The following is a 6,000-nucleotide window of genomic DNA, read 5'->3' as shown; positions in this document are numbered from 1 at the left end:
ATAATATTATGTAAATATGTAGAAGTTTTCGCTGTTATTATTTAGTTTTACTGAATTTTAGTCGGTTTGACGACCCTAACTTACATAATATTGTAACTGAACGGCGCGATAACAACAAAAAATCTACGAGATCGAAATGGATCGGTCTTTTAAAAAGTAGTTCCATCCCGAAGCGATTACAATGCGCAGTCCCCAAGAGGGTGAGCATAGTTTTGCTCTTTTTTATTATGAAAGTTAGTTTTTGTCGAAAAGGTAGAAGCCATACCGTACCGTTGAAAGTTCAAACGTGCCTTTATTGCATTCCAAATGTGATAAAACAATGTCTCTATATGTGTACCTATGTATTAAGAATTTTTAAGCAACATATTGAACATGTATTAAAAATTGGCTCGGCTATGTGCGCGACTGTGTCCTATATGTCAACTTTTAACACCTGATCATGTCATATAAATAGGCTGGATTAACAACCACACATATCTTTGTTTCGCTTCTCCTTTTGGAATGGAAAATAGGTTGCTTTAATTTTTAGGGTTCCGTACCCAAAGGGTATAAACGGGACCCTATTACTAAGACTCCGCTGTCCGTCTGTCCGTCTGACCGTCTGTCCGTATGTCTGTCACCAGGCTGTATCTCACGAACCGTGATAGTTAGACAGTTGAAATGTTCACAGATGATGTATTTCTGTTGCCGCTATAACAACAAATACTAAAAAGTACGGAACCCTCGGTGCGCGAGTCCAACTCGCATTTTTTTTAGATTACATATTTAGTTGTGTTCATATCCTTTTCAAGCAATAGGAACGTAACGCCGGCGTCTTCCGAGCCGAGACATTGTTCCGCTGACGATTTACCATTTCATCAGCAGTCCTTTATGTTTCGACAAATAATAAAATTCCCTTTAAGCTTTTCAAGCTTTTATATTCCTTTAGCCGCAGCTCTTTTAAATACTGAACTATTTGAACATCCTATTATGGTTTAAGAACCCTTCGTACTTACTGGTGTTGGTATATTGCTTCTTAATAACATGGTCATAATTTGCCTGAATATATTGTTTTTGTGTGCAATTATTGCGAGTATAACAATTTGAGTATAAGTTAGTTACATCGGTTAGACATGTTTTTTGGTAGGTATTAGTAAAAGCAGTAGATGGTCTGCGGCACCCGCCATGCATTTATTAACCTATATGCCGGTAGGATGCCCCGGTTGGAATGCAACGACATTTCCACGACGCTTACCTGCCGTAACGAGGGCGTGGTTAACAGCTATTACTTTATTTACTTTAGATCAGAACAGATATGTAACTGTGTAGCTTCGCCGACGTATTGTCTGCTCGCTCCATCACATCCCAAAGGATTCCTGATCGTTATAATTCCGGCGAGCATTTCCATAAAAATCATTCCTGATCGTTATCTTCGTGAACAGGTCGGTTTATTTTTTTCCTGCGTCATTTATTATCTGTAAGGGTACAAAAACGTCAGCATCTCTAAAGCGCCGCATCGTCCCTTCCCTTCCAGGAAGCGCAGTATTTGTTTGACACCGGCTCGTGAGACGCAGAGGGCAGTGGGCAAGGATAAGACCGGCCACTTCGCCGAATCTTCGCTTGGCCGACTCCTGTGACTATGAGGTGTGAATTCACAGTTTTTGCACACGATCGCTGATAAGATCCATTAAGATTTCGTCACACGATTTATGTAATCTAAGTTATCTTACAATTAGGTATTTTACGTTAACTGACATTAGGGGGAAGTGTAATGTAAGTAAGTAAGTTTTTATTGTATATAAGAATCAGTGTACATTGCAGGTCGAATATACAATTACACGTTCAGTTACATTCTTACATTGAGACTTTACCTTTTCAGGTGTACTTACATTTGCAACATATATATTTAGATATTTATCTAAATACTGTCAATACTTATGACTAACTTAAATAATCATTAACACAGTAAAAACATTTTTCTATAAGCCACTTTTTTGTGCTTGACTATGTCTTTAAAACTAAATGTGCCGTGCACACTGATAAGAGTGATAAGATAGTGAATCTGCTTACTATTTAATTTGATTTTTCTTATGAACATAAGCAATATTTTTGGACTATGAAACGGAATGGAACGGACTAGGTATCTACTTATTTTTTGAATCTGTTTTTTAAACGACTACTTCAGCCGTCATCCTGGCTTATCTTTTACGGCCTTTTTTATCGTTCACGGTGAAGGCTGTTTTGTTAGTAATAGTAACAAACAGTGTTCAGGATCCCGTAAGTAACTGTTTTCCTTATCGCGGATTATACATTCGCAGGTATAGTGGGTACTACTAAAGGGTTATATTAAATCTTTAATGTTTAGTTAACGAAGCATCAGTTCGGAAAGTGATACGGCCTTATAAACTGACAGTTCAGAGGCTTACTATGAGTGAAACCGTCGTTGCGCAATTCCCACAGGGTATCAAAAGCAAATACCTTCCATTGAATTAGGACACAATGGCAGGGCAAGAGTCAGGTAAAACTCCTAACGCCGGGGGGTCTATCGCAGAAGTTTTATATTTCCGCTTCTTTGTGATGTCCCTAGGGCCAATTTATAATTTCTCTGGATGACCGGAGTCATTGTCGCTGCCCCCGCGCCCGCGCCCCGCCCGCTTGTTGCACACTGCGCTCGAAGATTGATGAACTCCCTGCAATTGTTACACGTCTATAAACTGTTTTTTTTTTTAATTCTCAAACGGCGTTATGGGCGTTGTTCTCCATTGTGGTTACGCTTCTCAAAGATCTTGCTTGAGTTTGAGTGACAGTGAATTTTATTCATAAGCACTATAAGCAGTCATTGAGATAACAATGCCGGTCGCAAACAGTCGTAGTGTGCATAAATTGGCTGCAATAAACGTTAATATAGCGCCACATTGTTGTATTTTAATTTATAATCGTTACATAAATGTTAATAAGGTTAAGTCAAAGTCATCTAAATAAATAACATAAATAAAATAGCTTTTTTTTATTTTAACCAAAAATAAAATTTGTTAATTTTGCAATCGCGTAGTCTTCCGTATCAATTGTTTTGTTGGTGATGATGTTTACTTAAATTTTGACGGCGGTTGTGGATCATAAATAATTAAGTTACCTGTAAGTCCTGTTTTATCTTTGTTCAGGATGTAAAGGTACATACTTCTGTACAGTTATATTAATTAGCTGTTATTGGTTTTTCATAGGTACTCGTTAATGGTCCAGCTCAAGATGTTTTCCGCATTATTGTGCGAGTACAGGCCAGTCTGCCCGCCGCTTCTTTTGTCTTTTTGTTAACAACTTGTCCACGAGTGGACTCTGTATTTCCTGTTTGCGAAATGTAATTCAAATATATGCATACTTTTTATCGACCAGACCAGTCCACGGGGTGACGGGGCACTAGTGGCGTCAGCAATAAAAATAGTGAAAATAATTAGTGGAATCTCACCTGTGGCCTGGATAACATTTTTAGGGTTCCGTACCCAAGGGGTAAAAACGGGACCCTATTACTAAGACTCCGCTGTCCACCTGTCTGTCTGTCAGGCTGTATCACATGAACCGTGATAGCTAGACAGTTGAAATATTCACAGATGTGTTTCTTTTGCCGCTACAACAAGTATAACAACAAATACTAAAAGCAGAATAAAATCCCATACAACAACCTTTTTTGCCGTTAATTGCGTAATGGTACGGAACCCTTCGTGCGCGACTTCGACTCGCACTTCGCCGGTTTTTCAGTATTTGATGTTATAGCGGGAACAGAAATACATCATCTGTGAAAATTACCTACAGGGTTACAGGTTTTCGGCTATACTCTGACACAATTTTATAATTTGGGGCATTTTCTATGAAAAGGGACCTTATTGTCGATGGCGCTTACACCGCACAGCGTCGCGCGGCATTGTATTTATATCGGAGCATCGTTTATAATGGCAAAAGCGCCATCGACAATATCCCTTATGTGTCAGTTACGTTACTAAACCTAGGTATGTCTCTATTAAGGTAGTCAAGTCTGTTTCTCTCCTGATGACACATTAGAAGATTTCTCGGTAAGATAGATATTTAGCTCCCATGTTCCATTCACCTAGTCCGCCGGACTCGAGCTGACGCCGACGCCAATGGTCATGGCCATAGACATATATATTTCTTCGTTACTTATATATATGTCTATGGTCATGGCACGCGGTCCCAGCCCGCCTCGCAACTGTCATGTGATCATGTCACCCATGTAGCGGACCGACTTGCACTCTACTTGTGCTTTTAATTGCACCTTCGTAAGTAGACGCACTAACTGTAACGGAATTATAACTGATCGCGATGACATTAAAGTAGTGTTAACTGATGCGCTTATTAAGCATCTAGTGATACAAACATGTGAAGTTTCATATATCAATAGAACTGACGTGTCCAAAAATCAAACTTACCTATTTCCTATTTTCTGCCAGTTAATATTTTGTAAACTGCAAATAAATAGTAGTTTGGTTTGGGTACCTAGTTTAGCATAATTATATTTATTTAATGATAAAAACGTTTAAGAACATGAGATTACAGTATCACAAATGCGTCACGAAACTTAGACTAACAATTTTAAAGATTATATATCACATATAGGTAACAAACAAATTATAAAAGAAGGATGGGACATTCAACTTTCAGCACGCAAAACGGTAGAACTTTTACATGGTATAAGGGAAATATCACAAATACTCCAAAATTTTTTTTATACCACGTCGGTAGCAATCAAGCATACGACCCGCCATAATTTCCCCTTAAATGTCCCATGACTGGTGCCGTTACTATATATTGGACCAGTCGAGCAACCTAGCATCCATCGCCTCACATAATCTCAAGAATTCACTATCCATACACATAGCATTAGCCCACATATGTAGTAAGGTGTCTTGTTATCTGTGTGTCTGTAGTCAAATTTGGCAAGCTTTGAGCCTCATCTCAGTTTCCGATTAAACTTTGATTACATTGCGATATTATGGTAGGTAGTAGGTACCGTCAAACTGGTTGGATGATGGTCTGATGGACAACGCCGCGCCGGTGGCAATCAATATTTTTAATGAGCATTTCAACATCATTGAGTTTAGTTAATGGCAAGTAGCTGTTAAGAAATGAAATGCTCTGGTTTAGTAATAAGCAAGTCCTTAAATAAAGAAGTTACATACTCGTAGCATTATAATATATATGTCTAATAGGTACTATAATAATAAAAGTACAGCCAGTGGTCTTTGACGATAAGAGCATTTAGGTATCAAAGATATTCTTAATGCTACGAGTATTTTATTTACTTATTTATCAAACAAGTTAAACAGTATGACAGTAAAAATATCAAACCACTGCTAACTTACACAGAAAATACAAAAAGAAAAAGAAACAATATACAATTAATCACAAATTACAATACCAACATCTAAAATTTAAATACATTTTAAACTGTTGAAGGACGTGCATCCATCTTCACACAAAACCTCAAACATTCATCACGCACAACCACCTGTCTGCCTGCAAACAAATCACATTATAACTATTAAGTATCATACTATAGTCACAGTATAACTTCTTTATTTAAGGACTTGCTTATTACTAAAACAGCATTTTATTTCTTAATATAAAATTCTTCATTTCGTGGCAAGAATGTAACATGACGGGTAATTTGCGATTAACAGCATCTCGATCTAAGTTAGTTATGTAGGTTTAAAGTTTTTACCGCGTGTTCTATATGTTGTACGTGCCGGGGCTGCGACAGTTAGTGCGTTTTTCCAGCTGTTACGCGTACGGTGCGCCTGCGCCGGCGCAGCGCGTCGGACTCGGATCCGGGTCACGCGCGTCTCGTAACGGGTGCCCGATAACGGGAGGCCTAGCCTAGGTCGCGCAGCGGGACGGGATGACGCGGAAGTGGGATCGCGGACGACGATTAAAACGCGTATAGGCATGTAGTATGTAAGTGTCGTCAGCAGGCGCGTCATAAAGAAGAATAGAATAAAGATCATTTATTTT

At 38.6% G+C, this 6,000-nt stretch overlaps 1 protein-coding gene across 1 annotated transcript in view; it reads left to right on the top strand.

Moving 5' to 3' along the window:
• The first annotated feature begins 1,132 nt into the window (after positions 1-1,132).
• Positions 1,133-6,000, top strand: part of LOC134741807 (uncharacterized) — a 54,833-nt gene continuing 49,965 nt past the window's right edge. The window contains exon 1 of the mRNA XM_063674704.1: positions 1,133-1,623. The gene's annotated coding sequence lies outside the window, so the exon portion shown is untranslated. The remainder of the gene's footprint in view (positions 1,624-6,000) is intronic.

Source organism: Cydia strobilella, chromosome 5 (genome assembly GCF_947568885.1).
Source record: "Cydia strobilella chromosome 5, ilCydStro3.1, whole genome shotgun sequence".
In the NCBI taxonomy this organism is placed as follows: Eukaryota; Metazoa; Arthropoda; class Insecta; order Lepidoptera; family Tortricidae; genus Cydia; species Cydia strobilella.
This window is presented reverse-complemented; position numbering and strand designations above follow the sequence as displayed.